This window comes from Electrona antarctica (assembly GCF_951216825.1).
Source record: "Electrona antarctica genome assembly, chromosome: 8".
Classification (NCBI taxonomy): domain Eukaryota; kingdom Metazoa; phylum Chordata; class Actinopteri; order Myctophiformes; family Myctophidae; genus Electrona; species Electrona antarctica.
In genome coordinates, this window is record NC_136789.1 from 22017131 (window position 1) to 22036634 (window position 19504).

The 19504-nt window shown below is 43.8% G+C and overlaps 1 long non-coding RNA gene across 1 annotated transcript in view; it reads left to right on the top strand.

The window, feature by feature from the left end:
• Window positions 1-19504, top strand: part of LOC306927513 — a 114357-nt gene that overhangs the window by 88271 nt on the left and 6582 nt on the right. Inside the window, exon 2 of the long non-coding RNA XR_013790532.1 lies at window positions 4115-4264. This is a non-coding gene — a long non-coding RNA (uncharacterized lncRNA). The remainder of the gene's footprint in view (window positions 1-4114; window positions 4265-19504) is intronic.

Sequence of the window (19504 nt, forward strand, 5' to 3'; positions counted from 1 at the left end):
CATTTTCAGACCACGTTTATATCACTCAATCGATTGTGTTCGGCTTGGATCTATCAAAGTAACGTAATATACTTTAAGTTCCTATTTTTTCCATTTCACATAAACAAATAATACAGTGTAATGTATGTACTCAACCATTATATAGACAGAGTATACATTGGGGTCCGTATATATATACGGACCTGGGATATGATGTCCCCTGGGGTGTTCACATAAGCCTGAGTAGACGATAAAGTGACCAAACGTTGTTTTGAAAGTGAAATATCCCTTTAATGCATGCTTATACTGCGACCTGGCCAATGCTGCTCAGACTGTGACCGAGGCGGGTTACACTTCAGCCTATGTTAATGGCGTCCCCGCTGAGGGTGCGAGCCGAGGGCCCGCGGGACATCGCTGTCGGATGGTGTGAGACTGTGAAAGAGCAGCCGGGGAGTGTGCTGCGTAATGGCTCTCCATCCACACTGAATGTTGAATATCAATGAGTCGAGGTGATTGAGGTTCAGTGAGCGTGTGTGTGTGTGTGTGGTGTGTGAGGGGGGAGGGGAGGGGACGGGGGACGGGGGGGGGCTGTAGCGATGGAATTGCTGATGTGTGTGATCTGATGATCCCGCTGCAGTATAAACTATAGCTCTACTTTGCTTAGAAACATGTGAGTAGTATTTAGAAATCGAAACACACACACCAAATTAGCTCCCCGGGTTTAGCATTCAGAACCCAAATTACAGAGATATTTACGGGATGTTTTAGGATTCATCATATTGCAGTGATACACGGAAGAGTCAGGGATGTGAAAGTGTCATTTAATTGAATATGTTGTCCCTTTTCCTCGGTGCTTGTTGATGATTTATGACTGACTCGGTGACAAAACATTTATCTGCATAAGCAACTTGATAACCATGACATGATGACTGTCCGCGACTGTATCGGAGGGACTGACTGTATGTACAATATGTCATGATATGAGATGCATGCTTATTATTCCTGCTCATTCTGTTCTTTTTTCCATAATCTGCTAAGGACGTGCATGGATCCACTGTTCTTACTGTATATATTTCTCTCTGTGTAATAAACTGTAGAATAAATGTGTAATACTTTGTGTTGGCATATGGTCTCCGTGCCTGCGACTCTGCGGATTCTCACCCACCACCCCTTGGTTTAGATGGAGTCTTCTAGAAACCATTCAGATGGTCAACCGAAATCGCAACAGTGCTGTCCTCATATACTGCATATTTGTGAACTGATTTAAAATTAAAAAACAATCTGAGTTTATTGCAGTGTTCAGTTGCATGATGGTGTAATCATAATGGAATCCCCAAAAACTAAACCTATATTTTTGCCAAGTTGTAACGACTATGCAAATAACACATTTTCATATTTCATGTCATCACATTTCATGCTTAACATCATCACATGAGCTCATGGATTAATAACACTAATGAAACTATTCCCCAGTCACTTTGGTGGGTTCATTCATGCTTAGGAAAATGTCCTGAATACATTTTCCTAAGCAGACCACTCAAATGAGAGCACCAAACAATGGAGTGCAATTTAGCTCCCTTTCCAAAAACACCAACTATGCGGTACTAAACACTTCTTGTGGCACTATACCAATTTACAATAATAATATACACCAGACTTGCATATCAAGTTTTCTAGACACTCAAAAATACAAAACAAAACTAAATAATTGTACAGGCCTCACCAAATCCCTTCTCTAGCTGCCTCTAGGGGGCAGTGTTGGTTCACATCTAGTATTAAAAAAAGACTTGTTGAAAGTCTTAAAACTATGGAGGAGTGAGAGATGGTAGAGAAATGGAGGAAGTGTGGAGGAGAGATCTAAACTTTAAAATAGGTGGGGTGCACAATTGAGGAGACAGACTGACATTTTGAAGGCATCAGCAAGCGCATCCTCATAATTTATTTATAAAGCACATTTTAGAAACCTCTCTTGTTGGCCAAAGTGCTGTACAAAACATAATATCCGTAGACATCAACAGCATTGAGTATAAGAGCAAGCAGGTGATAGATGTAACAGTGATGCAGCAAGATGATTTTTATGATGCTTAGCTGACATGGGCTCTCCTCTCTTCTCTCCTTTTTTTTTGTATTAAAAAAGCTTCACGTTGCCGTTGGGCACTCATCAGAGAAAAGAGAGTTGAACAATGCAACGCGTTATTTTCAGTGTGAGTAATAGAACTAGTCCATACCCGTAAAAATACTTAAGGTAGGTATAGATAAATTAACCTACTTAAGTATTTTTACATTAACCTACTTGCACATTTCGGCGCCAACTCCTTCAAATTTCCAGCACGGAATATCTGCCACTTATATATAACGGGTGTCCCCTGTGGCACCCGCAGTATGTGATGCTCAGCCAATCACAGAATGCCACATCTTCCAGCCAATCAGAGCGCAAATTTTCGCACCATACATGGTAATTTGTCCGTCCTCAAATTTCTGTGCCATACATGGTAAAATGTCCATCCAATCACAGCGGGAATTTTGGCGCCATTCATTGTACTTTTTTCCGACCAATCACAGGGCCAATTTCCAATTTCTGTCTAATAACACTGCCAATTTCGGTCCTCAATTTCAGTGTGTGTGTAGTACGTACATACGTACGTATGTATGTACGTACGTACGGCTGTAATCCACGTAACTTGAGGACCGTTCGCACCACCGACTTCAAATTTGACACACGCGTTCCACACGGAGAACCGCCACAAAAGGCTGTGGTCAGGCTCTGCCAGTGGACCTAATGAGCCTAAGTCCCCTCACCCGTACAATTCCCAGTCTCTGCCTCAGCCAATTGATTGCCATGGCAACCCCACACCTGCCATTTGATTGCTTAACCAGTCCACTTTTCACAGACAGATACAGAGATCTCCATTATATGGGCACAAAAGGGACACAGGACAGACGGTTAAAACGGGTGCTATGACAACGGGTATACTATAAGTTCCCAACTTGCATCGTTCCCAAGTAGGCCGGTGGCCGACGAGCACAGGTCTAGTACAGGGTAAATTTCCATCTTCGACTTTGCTGTCACTCCTAAAATTCTTAGTCTCCAGGCACTGAGGAGAAATCTCATTATGAGTGTTGCGTAATGTCTGATGACATTTCTCTATCTGCCACTTATATATAATGGGCACGCTGGGCAAGACCTACGCCCTAGAGTGTATCGGCGAAAGCAGCGGGATTTTGACGGAAGTATACCGCGAAATGACGTTGACGCTTTACAATTCTGTTTACATTCTCCGTGAATGAAACAAGTGTTACATTCTCTGTGAATGAAACAAGTGTTACATTCTCTGTGAATGAAACAAGTGTATCCGGGGGGGAAATACATCTGACGGATGTTATTCCGGCCCGACACTTCTGCCGACACACTCCCTGCCATAGATATTAAAAAATAGATGCTGCAGTTCGTTGGAGCCATGTGTGTTGACGGGAGGGCGGAAGAATTTACACTGGTACGCCGGAAGAGTGGACGGCACACTACGTCACGCTGCCACTCAAGTGACTACTGACCAATCACAGCGCATCTTTTCCGGGACTTATGAGACCCGAACATGCGCTCTGCCTTGGTTGAGACCAGGCTTTTCTCTTCGCAGATGGGGACCGAGGCTATGTAACGGTCATTATGCTCAGCCAATGGCACGCCTTCCAACCTCACAGCGCCAATTCTGGCTCCATACATGAGCATTTTTCTGCGCCTCAAATTTGAGGCTAAAAATAAAGTGTATAATTTATACACTTTTTTGCACAATTTGCGTCCTCACTTTTCTGCCTTCACTTTTTATCCCCACTACTAAAATTATTAGTTTAGATTTGTGAGCCTAACTGAACTGAACGTATTTCTGTCTCCTTGTCCACCACTCTTCCACTGTCCTCCTAATCCACTGATCTCCCCTGTGTACCCTGGCCTTCTCCCTAATCATTTAATCGTTTCCATTTTGATATTTTCCAAAAGTGGAAAGAAATAGGCCAATACAATTTGTCAAGTAAAATGTCATGTGACCCTACTCTCTACCACCTTCCTGTCCTCCTTACTCACCTCTCTCTCTCTCTCTCTCTCTCTCTCTCTCTCGCTCTCGCTCCATTGTCTCCTCAGTGAGATGAAGCCCCTGATCAAGCAGAGGCATTTATCCAAAGTCATGCTGCGGGGATGATGTGGAATTGAGCTGCTTAGAAATGTGTTCCCTGCCAGCCCACCCGTCCTTAGAATGCCTTGACATCGCAGGGGGAAGGAGGAAATTTGGAGGCAAGTACCAACAATATTCTCTATGTAAGTTATCACTTATCAGAGTGGGCGAACAAGCATTTACGTCACAACGTAAGTAAGCGACAGACAAGTGTTAGACCAAGGAAACAATTAAGCAGGTAAGAAATTAGGCAACTTTTCTTAACCCACTCAGTGACAGCTAGGGAGGGACTGCCCATAAGTCAGACATCCCGTTAGTCAGACCTGCGTGGCCGCTTAAGACTCACCCGTGCTGCGGGTTAAAAATCACCCGTGGCTGCCGACTTGCGTGGCGGGTTACACCTGACCTAATCCCTGCTGCGGGTTAAAAAAACACCCATGGCTTCCTGTGAGGTTAGGGTTATAGGTTAGAAGTAGGACCCTTAATGACAAATAGCGAAAACAGCTGATCTACAAACTCACAATGTCAATCACAAGGTGACACCTTTTGACAATTTTTATTTCGACTACACTGACGTGACCAAAAAGGGATACGACAGGTGGTGAATTGCATAGCAGCCCATAGTGCTGGGTTATCTTGTGTTTTCTAGTCCCGATGCAGGCTGGTGGTGCGTGATGGGGACAAAGCGCCAATTTTTACTTTTTCTTCATCTGACCCAGTTTTCCTGCTTGAATATAATGACAGAGAATGGAAAGGTTCCATTTGATTAACTACAGCGTGCAGACACATGCGCACACATGAACTCCTTCTGCTATCTGATCACAGCTCCATTATATCATCCTCTTTGAAGCAGCGTCATTGACTGTTATCCTTTCCTTGGTTTCTAAAGCCAAGTCGGTACCTCCTTTACCCAACTACAATATTTTGTGTAGGAAATCTTGACCTCAAAAGTCAAGATTGTTTGATCTCAATATGTTCAAAACAAGTATTGCTTTCTAATTGGTAACTTTACAGGTCCACAGGTTCACGCAGTTTGTTAATGTTTCATCATTAGGCCTAAATGGTATTTATTTGACCACTTTTTTAAAAATTGTATTTATTTTAACATTTAAATATGACTGTAAATTAGCAGTTATATTTTCCACTTTCTCTCACGTACCAGTACCACCTAGGGCTAAACGCTGGACTAGTATTCACTTACGCTCATCTGTTGAGCTGCATATTTAGAAGGTGTTTCATGCCTGTCGTTTTGGCCAGGGAGCACCCGAGGTATGGACCAGCTCAGTGGCCTTGTGGTTAGAGTGTCCGCCCTGAGCCTGGGAGGTTGGGGTTCAATCCCCGACCGGGTCATACCAAAGACTCTAAAAATGGGACCCAGTGCCTCCCTGCTTGACACTCAGCATCAAGGGTTGGATTGGGGTTGGATCAAGGGTTGGATTGGGTTGGATTGGGTAAGTCCCTGCGACATACTAGCGTCATGTCCAGGGGGTGTACTTGTACATCAAGCTGCCTCATGCTACAGAAACAGGAGATAGGCTCCTGCCCTATGGGCCTCATGGCTCGGCAAGGCTACTTTACTACTTACCCGAGGTATGGAGACTACGTGGAAATGTATGCAGATCATGATCCAACCCTCTCCTGCTTTAAAAGTGAACAGGGAAAAAAGTGAATCAACCATCCTTCCTACCACACTGGAAATGAAATCGTTCTCAATGTGACCCTTTGCCTCTCGTCTATAGCGGTTCGTCCTCGCAGTACAAGGCTATGAATGTGAACGTGAGCCTGGAAGGCCCGCGGTTCATCAGTTGTTCACAGGCGTAAATATCCATCTATATGCATCTCTATGGAGATGAGGAAATGCAATTTGTATGGAATGAACGCACCAACCTATGCGGCGACACTCCCCCCTCTCCCGCAATGCAATGGCATCAAGCAGATGGAAAGAATAAGTCCTGAAATGGGAAATAAAACACGTAATGAGCGGTCTTAATGGCCAAGACGGGGGTAGCTTTAAATAGGGCTCCATGAATGAAACCGCATTCAGGCGACGGTAATGAAGACAATCACTTTTAATTTAGCTTTCCCTGCGTCAGCTCCGTGATGGTGTAATTGGGTTACATAATTAACGCTGGCTGGAAAACAAACGGCAGAGGCTTTAGAAGTGAGCTCAGTGCTATTGCTAGATGTCTGATTACTTTGAAAAGGTTCCCCGCCACCGCAGACGGCGCAGAGGGAGAGTGTAGGCTACTCGCCACCGCCTCCCCTTCGACAGCGCAGCGAGAGAACGGGTCAGATGGTCAAAGCAGGGAATTGAAAGAAAAGAGTGGAGAGGAGCAGAGTGTGGAGAATATCTGACGAGGAAAAGAGAGATCGCAGTATGGGTGGGGAGAAAAACGGAAGAAAGGAGAGGCAAGGACAGGGCTGTGCCTTAAGTGTAATTGGCCTGAAATGTTAGCCGGGAAAATAAATGTTTGAGCTGGAAAGGTCACAGTCCACTTTAGACTTTAATGAGATTCCTTATTTGAATCTTTGTCTGTCTGTCTGTCTGTCTGTCTGTCTGTCTGTCTGTCTGTCTGTCTGTCTTGCAGTTTCAAAGCTTCAATTTAAAGGACATGTTTAGCCCATTAACTATGACTAACTTACACTTGACATCATTGCAGACCATTTTCCAAAGGAAGCCAAAATAAACTTTCAGAGGCTTGAAACTCACTTGAGTTGGGTAATCCAACACAGTGTTGCGCTTTTGTCAAAGTTATTGTTGCACTTTAAAAGTCTAGCAAAAAAAAAAGAAAATCCCTGGTGAAAAGAATGAATTGTGAATGAAATTAAAATGTGTGCACATCCGGATACATGCACATCCGGCCGATCAAATATTATAACTTTATGGACTCAAGCAAAACATCAAGCTCTCACTCTACTTTTGGAATAGGAAGAATTCCAACCAAACAGTGGATAATGCTTGGGGTCTTTGATCATTAAGTTATAAACTAAGGTGTGTCAGCAAATAGGAATGGAGAAGTGAGAACTAATACATGCTTTGATATTATAATACAACAAATATATATACATATTTTCTTTCAAAAATAGCAGATGTACAAGCTCGCAGTGAGGTGTTGTGAGCCTGTATATCTCCTATTTTGGAATATCCAACGCAAAAATGTAAAATTACACGGATGCTTCCCCGTTTTTTATGGGTTAAGGTCCAGCAGTTGTGGCAATTCTGGGAATGGCAGATTGTTTCGCCCAGTCGCCATTTCAAAAGTCCTCTCATCCACTTCACATCTGTCTCCTTGTACAGTAGACTTTGTTTTTTACAATTGTCGAGATCATCTGTGAGCAGATTGGGAGTTTAAGATTGGATATTTTAACCTCTCACAGTCACACTAAAGTCAAACTGGGCAATTGATTAGTTCTGCCCCCGCCTCCCCTCCCCAAAAGTGTGAGCCTGGCTTAACCGACATCTCCATAGTATAACATGTGTGCATGTAAACCTATACTGAATGGTGTGTATGGGTCTGTATGGGTCTGTATGGGTCTTTTAATTTCTAAGTGGGTTAACCACCACCCCAACCATTCCCTTAACTCCACTCATAAGCTGTTAAAGGAACAGTGTAACGCCAAAGTTCACGCTGTTGGCATTCGTCACAACAAAGTGACACCCTAAAGGAAATTGCATTGATGGCAACAACATGCTCATTAAGAGGTGAACACATGACCATTTTTCTTTTATTTTTACATAAATTGCACTACTGGGAGGTGTTTAAAAGTGGGAGTTGATGTAATAGCATGTAATGTTTTAAGCTTAAAGACATAAACATGTTTTACATCATCAAGACGTCTGCAAGGAAGCAGCCTTTGATCTGGGGGCAAAAGCAAGGCGTCAGAATGGAAATGGAAACAGGAAACAGGAATATAACATTTATTAAGTGTGCTAAGCAGCAGCCTGTGGATGTTGGGACAACTTTCGTCAAATTAGTTTTCTGTCACAGAGGAAAATCGAGGGAGAGCGAGTGCATTTTCCGGCAGCGGCTAATGCCGCGCAGTCACCGCCAATTGCTGACAACACCCGCGGCAGTGCTTCTCGGCAGCATCATTCCGACACCCTAACCCTAACCTCTCAGGGATTTGTTTTTGTTTTTAAGATTTATGTTTTTTTGGCTTTTCTGCCTTTATTGATAGTTTCAAGTGAAGACAGACAGGAAAGAGGGAGAGAGAGAGAAGGGGAGAGACACGCAGCAAAGGTCGTCATGAACGGGACTCGAACACGCGACGCACTGTCAGGCCAGAGCTTATATGTGGCATGCACCTGGACCACTTGGCCAGTGGGCGCACCACAGCTGATTTTTAACTGGAAGCACATAGTTGGATAATATCTGATACTTCCATGACTGCGGAGAGCAAAGGTCCGTTTCTCAGTGGATTTATCATCTATGAAGGTTAAAAAATAAATTTTGTGGGCAAAATTTGTTCGTGCAAAAATAACAATAAGGCAAACTTTTCTAAATTTCAAGCATGTGACGTGTCAAACTAGGGAGATTTCAACATGATTCTGAATCCATTCCAAGCACAAAAAACCCTCCTTGGGTTATTTCAGCCATAGCCATGGCCATTTTTAGCCCAAGGAGTGTTTTTTTGTGCAAAACTAATGCTTGGAATGGATTCAGAATCATGAAAACCCCCTAGTTTGACATGTCACATGCTTGAAATTTAGAATGTTTTGCCTTATTCTTATTGTGCCTTAACAGGTTGTTAATGGGACCATATGGATTTGGGGCTCTCACAAACTTTCCCCACATTTGTGCGAGGCTCAATTTCTGTTTTTAACCTTCATGGATGATAAATCCACTGAGAAACGGACCTTTGCTCTCCGCAGTCACGGAAGTATCAGATATTACCAAACTAGCATGTCAGGAGCTACGGCTGAGTTTTAACCAGCGACGTGGACAGGGGAGACACGTGTGATTTCTAACCGGCAACGCATGTCTGGGCAGTTGCGGCGTCGGCCGCCAAATGGACCCACACTGTTACCGGTAGTTGCGGCGTCTGGACCGGCGACCGCAGAAACGGACCGACACTGCCGCAGAACGGAGCGGCAGAGGAGTGTCATAATTCCCCCACCTTCCCTGGAAAGTGCCGCCCCGGCAGTCTGATTGCCGCTGCCAGAGAATGCACTCGCTCCTTCTGGGAAAATCAACTCTCACTCTGATTTTGTCGCAGGAAGCAGCCCAATCAAACAGGCTTAGTTCAGCCAATCATTGACTGAAGAGGCTTCTCTGAATAACATAGCGGGTTCACAAATATGTACTGTACACGCACATACACAGACACACCAGATCCATCATTCAATCAGTGAAGTGCAGGCACGTGCAGGGGGTGGGGGGGCTTTTGCCTCAGGTGCCCATATTGGGCAACATATTGCTTATTTTACTGCTCAATGACATGGGCCAAGTTATTGTGGAACATCTTGCTCTATTAGCATAAGATCTCCAGTGTAGGCCCACTACATTTCTGGTGTGAAATGGCACGAGGGACGGAACCCACAAAAATAACACCCCAAAATACCCCAACTGTCGTTACCAAACGTAAAAAGAATAAAATACATTGTGCTCAAAAGTAGCACTTAATTGCTGCAACAGCTGTCACTGTTTTTAAATTTGTTCTGCACAGAGGCTGAACAACTGGTGCGACATCACCAATTTAGGGCCCCGACAAACACCTGTCCTTGTGAATTTGGGGAAAAGTAGGGTGAACATTCATTAAAACATAATACAGCTTTATCAGTGCATAGCCATGACTGTGAACAACCTGTTCTTGTCACATCTGCAATTCAGCTGCATTCTCCTTTAAGCAGCTTAAGCATTTCAATGCTAATAGGGTTTGGAGACACGAATTTATGAAATATTCTGCCATTGCAAAAAATATTGGTATATGCTTGAGTAGTCCATCAAATCCTAAAAGTTCTGTGGCTTTCATTTGTGTGTGTGTGTGTGTGTGTGTGTGTGTGTGTGTGTGTGTGTGTGTGTGTGTGTGTGTGTGTGTGTGTGTGTGTGTGTGTGTGTGTGTGTGTGTGTGTGTGTGTGTGTGTGTGTGTGTGTGTGTGTGTGTGTGTGTGTGTGTGTGTGTGTGTGTGTGAAAAAGTTATGTGGCTTTCGTGTGTGTGTGAGAGAAAGTTATGTGGCTTTCGTGTGTGTGAGAGAGAGAGTAAAAGTTCTGTAGTTCTGTGGCTTTCGTGTGTGTGTGCACGCGTGCGCATATGTGTTTGGAGGCTGATCGCTGGCATGTCTGTCATGGATGTAAAACAAACGTGGAGGCTGTGAGTGTGTCTGACTGACAGTGTCCACAGTAACACGGTGACAGTGTCCACAGTAACACGGGAACAATGTCTACATGTACAGTAGTATGGTTTTATTTGCGTGTGTAATCAATTTTTTTGTGCAGGCCTGCATGGGCTGCTTGCGTCGTTCCCAGGCAAAAGCAGTCTATTAATCCATTTAGGCCTGACATCTACATCCTCCAGTTTTCTGAAATAAATATTTTCACGATTTTTCAAAAATAGCAGACCTACAAGCTCGTAGCGCGCCACTCGGTGGCACGCTATGAGCTTGTAGATCTGCTATTTTTCAATAGCTAAATTATAACAATGTTTAAAACACCAAAAGGGGTTCCCGTTCAGAATGGGTTAAAAGCTGCGCTAGGTTTACACCTCTGGAGGAGCACTCTGAGACTGATAATCTGTTTATAGACGCCACCGTGAAGAGAGAGGGAGGGCGTCGGGATCTGGGGAGGAGGTAGAGAGGATATTTCAGACAAAACGCAGAGAGCAGGGAAAGAGAAAAGGGAAAAGGAGGAGGAGGTGTATCTCTCATTTCCTCTCGAACTGAGAGGAGGAGAGAGAAAGAGAGCGAGGGGGAGATAGACAATAGAACAGTAATGAAAGGGACTTCTGAATTCACAGTAGGCATGATCCGCTTTGGAAGTTTCTGGAATGTATTCACCACATCTTTCTTTTTTTCTTTTTTTTATATGGCTATAAAAAGCATCCAGATTGTCACAAAGTACAGTAACCGCAGGCAGTCAGAACTTCTGTCCTTTGTCATGCTTCCACGGTTTTTGATGTGTGATGTGTTGTGTTTGCGCATGTGTGCATGCACCTGTCCAAAACAAGCCAACCAGCCAAGTCTACATTACAGTGTGTATTTAATCTTCTCCTTATTATGTTATGAATATATTTGGACAAATACCTACCCAACCTTTATTTTCCCACGCGGGTATGGTAGAGATAAAAATATAGGTTGTGATAAACTATAGGGCTGAAAACTTAGAGCTGACATGGGAGTGAGGAACTTAGTAAGTGCAACTTCAATGGTGACCAGATTTGACTGAGAACCTGCCATCGCGCAAATTCCATTTTATTTTTTTCCCCCAAAATGAGTTAATAGCACAGGCAGACTCTTCACATACTAGAGCATGTCTGAAATAAGTGTCAGAGCTGGAATCGACATGTAAATATGAAATAAATGCTTAAACATGGAGCTAGGTGTAATGTTAGAGACCACAGAAGTGAACCTTTCAAGCCTGTTTTCTCAACTCGCTGTTTTCTGCAAGGCATTACTCTATAAGCCATATCTCCAAAACTGGTGGGTCAAACTGAACAACCAATATGTATAGCTATGATTCCCTGCTTTCATATGACATGAAAAAAATACGCTAAAATGCCATGGCACACTGAACTTAGCCTGGCTAATAAGACAGACTCAAATCACACTGTCGTGTGGTATTTGAGTCTGGAGATGCTGTGTATGGATCTTGTTTCCCGGGGGGCGGGTTCAAACATTTTCTCTTTGACGCAATTGGTCAGAGCTACTGTCAGTCAAAGGTCTCAAGCATTGAACGTCACTGTACCAAAGCCCGCCCATATTGCATACCGTGTCCCAATTGGCCACACCAGTTCTCTGGTGTAGGAAATGGGCGTACAATTGAGCCTCTTCAGACCGTAATCCGCCGGCAGGCAATTTTTTTTTGCCAACGGCTGATTCGGTCTGGCTTATTAGCCAGGCTACACTGAACTGTCACAGTGAGCGACTTTGCTGCAGAAGGAACTCAACATGAATGAAAACCAGCCACCAAGTACAGTACTATGAATAGTGGCTGTGGCTCAGGAGGTAGAGCAGGTCGTCCAATGATCCCTGGGTCGGCGGTTCGAATCCCGGCTCCTCCTGTCCACATGTCGAAGTGTCCTTGGGCAAGACACTGAACCCCACATTGCCTCCAATGAGTTGGTCTGTGTGAGCTCGCCACCATTGGTGTGTGAATGTGGGAAGTGAGGACGCTGGCGTCGACTGTTGGCCGATTCACCTCCCAATGTATGAATGAATGAACCATTGTAAAGCGATTTGAGCACTCGGAAAAGCGCTATAAAAATGCAATTCATTATTAATTCATTATAGTGGTGTAGAATAATCTATGGCTGAGGAGACACTGGAGTTCATCCAGGTGCAAAGGAACCAAGAAGGGGCATGGTCTGCCAGCAGCACCTGCCATGTTCTCTGCCAACTCCTTTCCCACACTGTCAGAGAAAATCCCATCTTGTTCCCCCAGGGCAGTTGCTCATTGACAGTTATGTTAATATGTTTGTTAAATAAAGCGTGTTGATGATCAAATGCTGCCATACATAAGGCTATGTATGAGCATGTGATGAACAAATTATTTCCCGGCATCCACTGCTTCCCCTCGGTTGTATGACCTTGGGCAATGGGCACGAATGCCTGATGATAATCTATATTTACGATAATGTTCCGTGTATGCGTGTGTCTGTGTTCTTGACTGCTATTGACAGATGAGGAGGGACAGTCAGTAAAGTGGGCTGATGCCTGCTGTTGTCTGGGCTCATGATGAGGAGGAGTGGAATGGCCTGTCATTAATGTAGCCCCAAGATCATCTCTCTTCTGTATCTTCTGGGAGATAAAGTATTAACCCATTAAGACTAAATCAGTGGTTCTAAAACGTTTTCGTGCCAAGGAAGGACCCTCCCAAAATGATATGTACTTGGCCACGGACCCATTGATCTGAAAATGTTTTGTGCCAGGAACCCCGTTTTGTGCTCCCCCCCCCCCCCCCCCCCCCAGAAGAGAAGATTTGTGTTCAAATTCAAACAAGATTCTTTTTTTTAATCAAAAATTACAATTTACAATTTAGGCATTTAGCAGACGCTCTTAATCCAGAGCGATTTACATTAAGCAAGAACAAAAACATGGGAATACATCACATATGTAAAATGCATTTATCAAGAAACATGCGTAAGCTAAGAACGTAACTAGAACATATCTATATAATGACACTATACATATAAACTATACATATATGCTATACTATGCTGTACATATATACTATGAAGTGCTATGACTACATACAATGCAATTATTGTGCTGTCTACATGACATGCTATAAGTCTGTTTCACATGCTAAAAAGTCTAAAAAGTGCTGTCTAAGGGGGTAGGGTAAGTGCTATGGGCCATGATGGAGTCTGAAGAGGTGGTTTTCAGACTACAAAATGGCAGATGTGCGAGCTCGCTGCGAGCTTGTAAGATCAACACTAAATGGCTAAATTCTAAAATGAAACGGATGCTTTCCCGGTTGTAGTGGGTTCAGGAAGAGGGGGCACGGAGAGAAAGACTGGAGAAACGGGTATACGTATACAGTCAAGGAGAGAGCAAGAAATGGAGTGCGGGATCGAGAGAGACAGTTAGAGACGAGAGGGTACCAAATGAATGTAGAGGAGGAAGGAAGGAGGAAGAGAGAGAAAGCATGAAACAAATTCTATTTGACCTACATACACCAGACGACCAGGTTATTTTCTCTACTTTGTCTTTCACAAAATAGGCCACATTTAGGGATGTTACAACATGCATTATTCCACCGCACACTAGCTTTTGCTATCAGCCTCTTTATGCCTGCTAGCATTACAAATGTACTTATCTTAATCGTACTGTATTCATTATTTTATTGTCTGGCGCTAGTAAAGACATTCTCCAGTGAGCATGGCAAATATTTGAGTGGTGCAACCACTCCAAGGAACAGCAATGTCCGTGTCCGTGTGACACCTATGTGACTCGTGTTAACCTATGTTTGTGTGTGACTCATGTGTGACTCATGAGTACCAGTAGGGGCGATGTCGTGCCAGAAACAGAGAGAGAGAAATAGTGCTGCACTGTTGCCTGCTAATGAGAGAGAGGGGGGGGGGGGGGGGTGTAAGGGGGGGAGTTGCACCTCTCAGTTCACACGGGTGTGATTAAGAACATCCGGTCTGGACAGAAATGTATGAGCAACCTTGGGCTGAGTTTGCTTTTCCTGTTCCTATATCACCTCTGTATACATGGACTGGAACACAACAATATAGAACAGGCGGTCTAGAACAGTGCAGTTCCCAAACGTTTCAGCATAAGACCCAAAAGAGAAATTAACCATTTGTTATGCAGGAACGCCTACTGAGTGGCTAAAAACTACTTTCTGGCCTTGACAGCCCCTACATCCGAACAGAAAAGTAATATCTAATTGCATTAAACGATGTTAAACTCACTTTGCATGTCACTTTGCCACTCAATTTTCCACTCGATTTTGCCATTCACTTTATGCATGCGCATACCCTCTATTGTTTAATTGATTAAACAAGTAGTGATTGGATATTTACTCACAATGCAGGAGGATGCTAAACGCACACCAGTCTTAGTAGTAGTGCCAGTCCACGGTAGAACAATCTAAATGTGAAGTCTTGAAAAGACAAAGGTACACACTCGTAGCCAAAGTGCCGATACTTTAGGCCGAACAAAATAATACTTTGGTCTCCGGTTGCCGACCGACTCTATTAGATATGCGTGACCCAGATGATTTGATTGGCATTTGTGTAAAAAACAAATGATCCGTTTGGTTAATTTTAAATGCACGCACGCTGAGGGGACGAGAAGAGACAAGACTTTTTTTTCTCTCTCACCCTTGGGAACCTCTCTCTCATGTCTGTCTGTCTCTCTCTCTTTCTCTCTCTCACGCTTTAATCATAAAATGATAATTGGTCAATACTTTTATATTATTTCTATATAGTCCACATGTATGTCTGCCTGGCTGGGTCGGGTCTCTCGGAATGTCGGAAATAAGCAGATCTCGGTCGGACTTGGGCTTGGGTCGGAATCGGTAAAATGTCACAGATTAATTTCGGATTTCGGAGAAAAATAATTTGGACCCGTGAAGAGCTCTACTGTGTAGTGTGTGTGAGCTAGCGAGTTAATGTTAGCTATGTTTTTTGTCTTTTAACCTGTAGCACTAGCTAGCTATACTCGGGTAGCCTGGGCACCATTTCATTTAGGGTATATGATCCTGTCGGGATCGGATGATATCGTTACGTCATGTTGTAGTATTGTTTTGTAGTCGATAGGCAGGAACAACGGGGCGGCAACTTCCTTTTCCCTCAAAGCTTTTATTGTTATTCTTCCGGTTTGAGGGAAAAGGAAGTTCTGTTTGATTGATCCTGACTTTACATGACGTAACGATATCATCCGCTCCCGACCGGATCATACAGACTTTTGAAACAGAGACCAGGCTTTCCTCCGAGGTGGTGGAAAGCCTGGTGAGGCGAGGTTAATACTCAGGCAAATATGGAAGTTATTAAAAAAGAAGCCTATGTCATTGCCATAGGGAAAAATAAAAATCAAATAATAAAATAAAATAAATCCTTGCTACCCATCCTTCCCGCGAAAAAAAAAACATATATATATATAATAAAATAAATTCCCTACCGACTCAGCCCAAAAATGACAGCCACGTTTCGGCAGATGCAAGTGCCTTCTTCAGGGTATGAAGTAGGCAGTTGCATCTGCCGAAACGTTTGTCTTTTCAAGACTTCACAACCCATAAACATTTGACCCAAACATGGGACCTGACCCACTGTTTGGGAAACAGAATCGACTTTTTCACACTGTTCTCAAATCTTCTTGTACTTTTTCTGGAGAAATACGCTATTCCACAAATGGAACATGATAGCTTTACTGTACTGTACTGTACTGTACTGTACTGTACTGTACTGTACTGTACTGTACTGTACTGTACTGTACTGTACTGTACTGTACTGTACTGTACATACACAGGAATGTTTCCAGACCATACTGTAACTGGGGGCATCGATTTGTGGTGTCCTCCTTCTCCCTCGAGCCTGTTTAGTTTTGCCACTATAGGAGCAGGCTGGACACACATACACACGCATGCCACACACACACACACACACACACACACACACACACACACACGCATACACGCATGCACGCATGCACGTGACGTGTCCCATTTAACAGTGGTGGAATAAGTATTGGCATCAAAATAAATTAAAAAAAATACTTGACGTACCAAAATAAAAAGTACATTATTATGTATGTATGAAATGTCCCATTTTCAAATAAGTTTAAATAGGGCCAAAGTGGTTACGGCATGTTTTGTCTAAATCCGCAAAGTATTTAGTAACTAAAGTTTTTAAATAATTGTAGTGGAGTAAAATGTGCAATTGGAAATACTCCAGTAAAGTAAAAGCACCTCAAAAGTGTACTTACTGTAAGTACAATAGCTTGAGTGCAGGTACTTAGTTACTTTACACCACTGCCATTTAACACAAAGAACGCGGGAAGCGTATATTTACGTTCTTAATTAGCCCTCCTGAAAACAGGACGGGAGGGGCGCTTTGTGTTTAGACTAGCACCCAAAACCAAACTAGTTTCACCCGAAACCAAACTAGTTTCACCCTGGACCCCCTGGAACCCGCCTCAAGGACCCCCTGGGGGTCCCGGACCACACATTTGAGAACCTCTGGTTTTAAGAACGAGGTTTGACAATAGCGTAGGTCACCCCATCATCATCATCATCATCGTGTGTCTTGGCCCCTCCCCCCCGCACCGCAGCCCTCGTCTGATTGGTGTGGACGACGGACGCGTAGGTCAGACCGTCATCAGGGTGGTTATGATTGGCCAACGAACCGGGTTGGCTCGCTGCTGCTGCGCTCTGATTGGTCGAGGTCAGGGGAACGACGTCGGGAGTGGGTGTGTTCTTCCTCTTGACCACGAAGAAGATGACCAGCGCTGTTGCCATGGCTACTGCGGCCACGCCCCCCACAACGATCACCACGATCACTGAGGAGAGGAGAGGAGAGGAGAGGAGAGGAGAGGAGAGGAGAGGAGAGGAGAGGAGAGGTCAATAGACCAATGACTTCCCGACCCAGATTTTTCCTGCCCGTCCGGGGAATCGAACCGGCAACTTTTCGGCAGCAAGGGCGCTCCTCTAACCCTTAGGCCACCGCTGCCCGAATCAGCCAATCATAAGCCAATTTTGTTTGTGTTCACATCCACAGACCGGAAAGCTGGGCATAGGAGGGCTAGCGCCCCTCATAAAAAAAAATATATATATATATAATGGATTGTGGTTTTATAAATACATCTGCCTCAAGAGATTACATTGGACGGGATCAGTTTTAACGCAATGTAAGGGTCAAATATAAAGTATGGAGTTAGTGAACCTACCCACTGTTGGCAGGCTTGCAGAGTCAGATGGACTAGTCCTGGTCGGTTGGGTCGGTGAGGTGGAGGAGGAGGAGGTGGAGGCATCAGCTGGAGGCCTGGGCGGTTGGCTCGGTGTCTTCACGAAGTCGATGGATGTCAGCAGACTCAGCTCTCCTCTCATCTTAACCTGACATGTAAACTTCGTGGTCTGGTCGTATCTGTCGATGGTCAGAGTGCTAGAACATACGGAATCCTGGGTGTTTTTTACAACGGCAGTGCTGTCCTTTATCCAGCTCACAATGAGATGTTTACAACTATTATCGTATTCATGCAGATGACATTTCTGTTCTGTCCCACTGTTTATTGTGGTGACGTCCAGTACAAACAGCAGACTCTGTTGATCTTGAGTCTCTTGACGGTTTCCGTTTTCATATTTCTGACAGGTATATAAACCAAAATCATCAGCCTTGACATCTTTAACAGTCAGAGAGCAGTTAAGCTCCAATCTGAGTCTGTGTGGTGTAGATTTGTCTAGTTCTAATTTAATCACACCATGCTCAGCCACACTAACAGTATCGGAACCTTTTGAGTGAAGCCACGTAGTTTTCAAACAGCCAGGCTCTCCAGGTAACGGGTTACATGGCAGGTTGACGGTGTCTCCAGACCGTGTGTAGATCTTAGCAGAGTCCTGTAGAGAGTTGTCCACTCTCAGCAGAATGAAAACCAGTTGAATCCATTTGATCCCAGACATTCTGATCTGATCTTTTTATCGGTTTTGGTGTCTCTGTCTCTGATCTGTCCGAGCGGTCTCTCTGTCAGTGTGTCAGTGAGGCTGACTGGAAACCAAGCAGCAGTTGTTGTGGTTGAGCTCAGTTCCTCAATCAGTTTCCTGTGAAAGGGTTCAGTTCCCATGCACAATACTTCGAGAGACTTAAACCTCAACAGTACAACCAGTGGTGGAAAAAGTACGCAAATGTTTTGCTTGAGTAAACGTACTTAAAGTACTAAAAGTTAAAGTACCCATACTGCAGAATGTCCCATTTCACAAGTTCAAAATGTGTACAAAATCTTTTGAAAAATCTTTGGAAAATAGCCGATCTACAAGCTCACAATGCATTGTGAGCTTGTAGATCGTCTATTTTCAAATGGCCGAAATGTATAGTGTTGAAGTCTCCATCTCCAAAGTAACTAGTAAATAAAGTGTTCAAATCAATGTAGTGGAGTAAAAGTACAAAGTTTGGACCTGGAATTTAGTGGAGTAAAAGTATTGGAAAATGGAAAGTACAAATTTGTACTTAAGTAAATGTACTTATTTACGTTACACCACTGAGTACAACTGTGTGTGTTTGTTACTGTAAACTGCGGTGTCCTTACAAACAAACGTTTACTGTCGTGCTCAAGACTTGGTCTGACTATTATGGCTTAACGCTCTATGGCGAGTCTTTTGGAGTCAAGAGGCAAAATATAGCAGACACCGCATTGCGCCCTTACTAATTAACATAATCATGAACACTCCCTCATATGCTGACGAGTCTTAGGCCCGACTCACACCTTTCGATCTAGCATACAACATTGATGCATGCTAGATGTATACAAAGGGTGTGATACATCTTGCCCCAATGCATTTCCAATGGAAGTCACATGGTTTGACACAACATTTGTGTTGTACGGCTTTCGGCTGTGTTTCGACTGCCCCCCACCCCCTCATACAACACAAATGTTGTGTCAAACCATGTGACTCACATTGGAAATGCATTGCGAGCTTGCATCAGCTATACATCTCATACAACAAGCATACATCAGTCTGTTGTAAAGGTGTGAGTCGGGCCT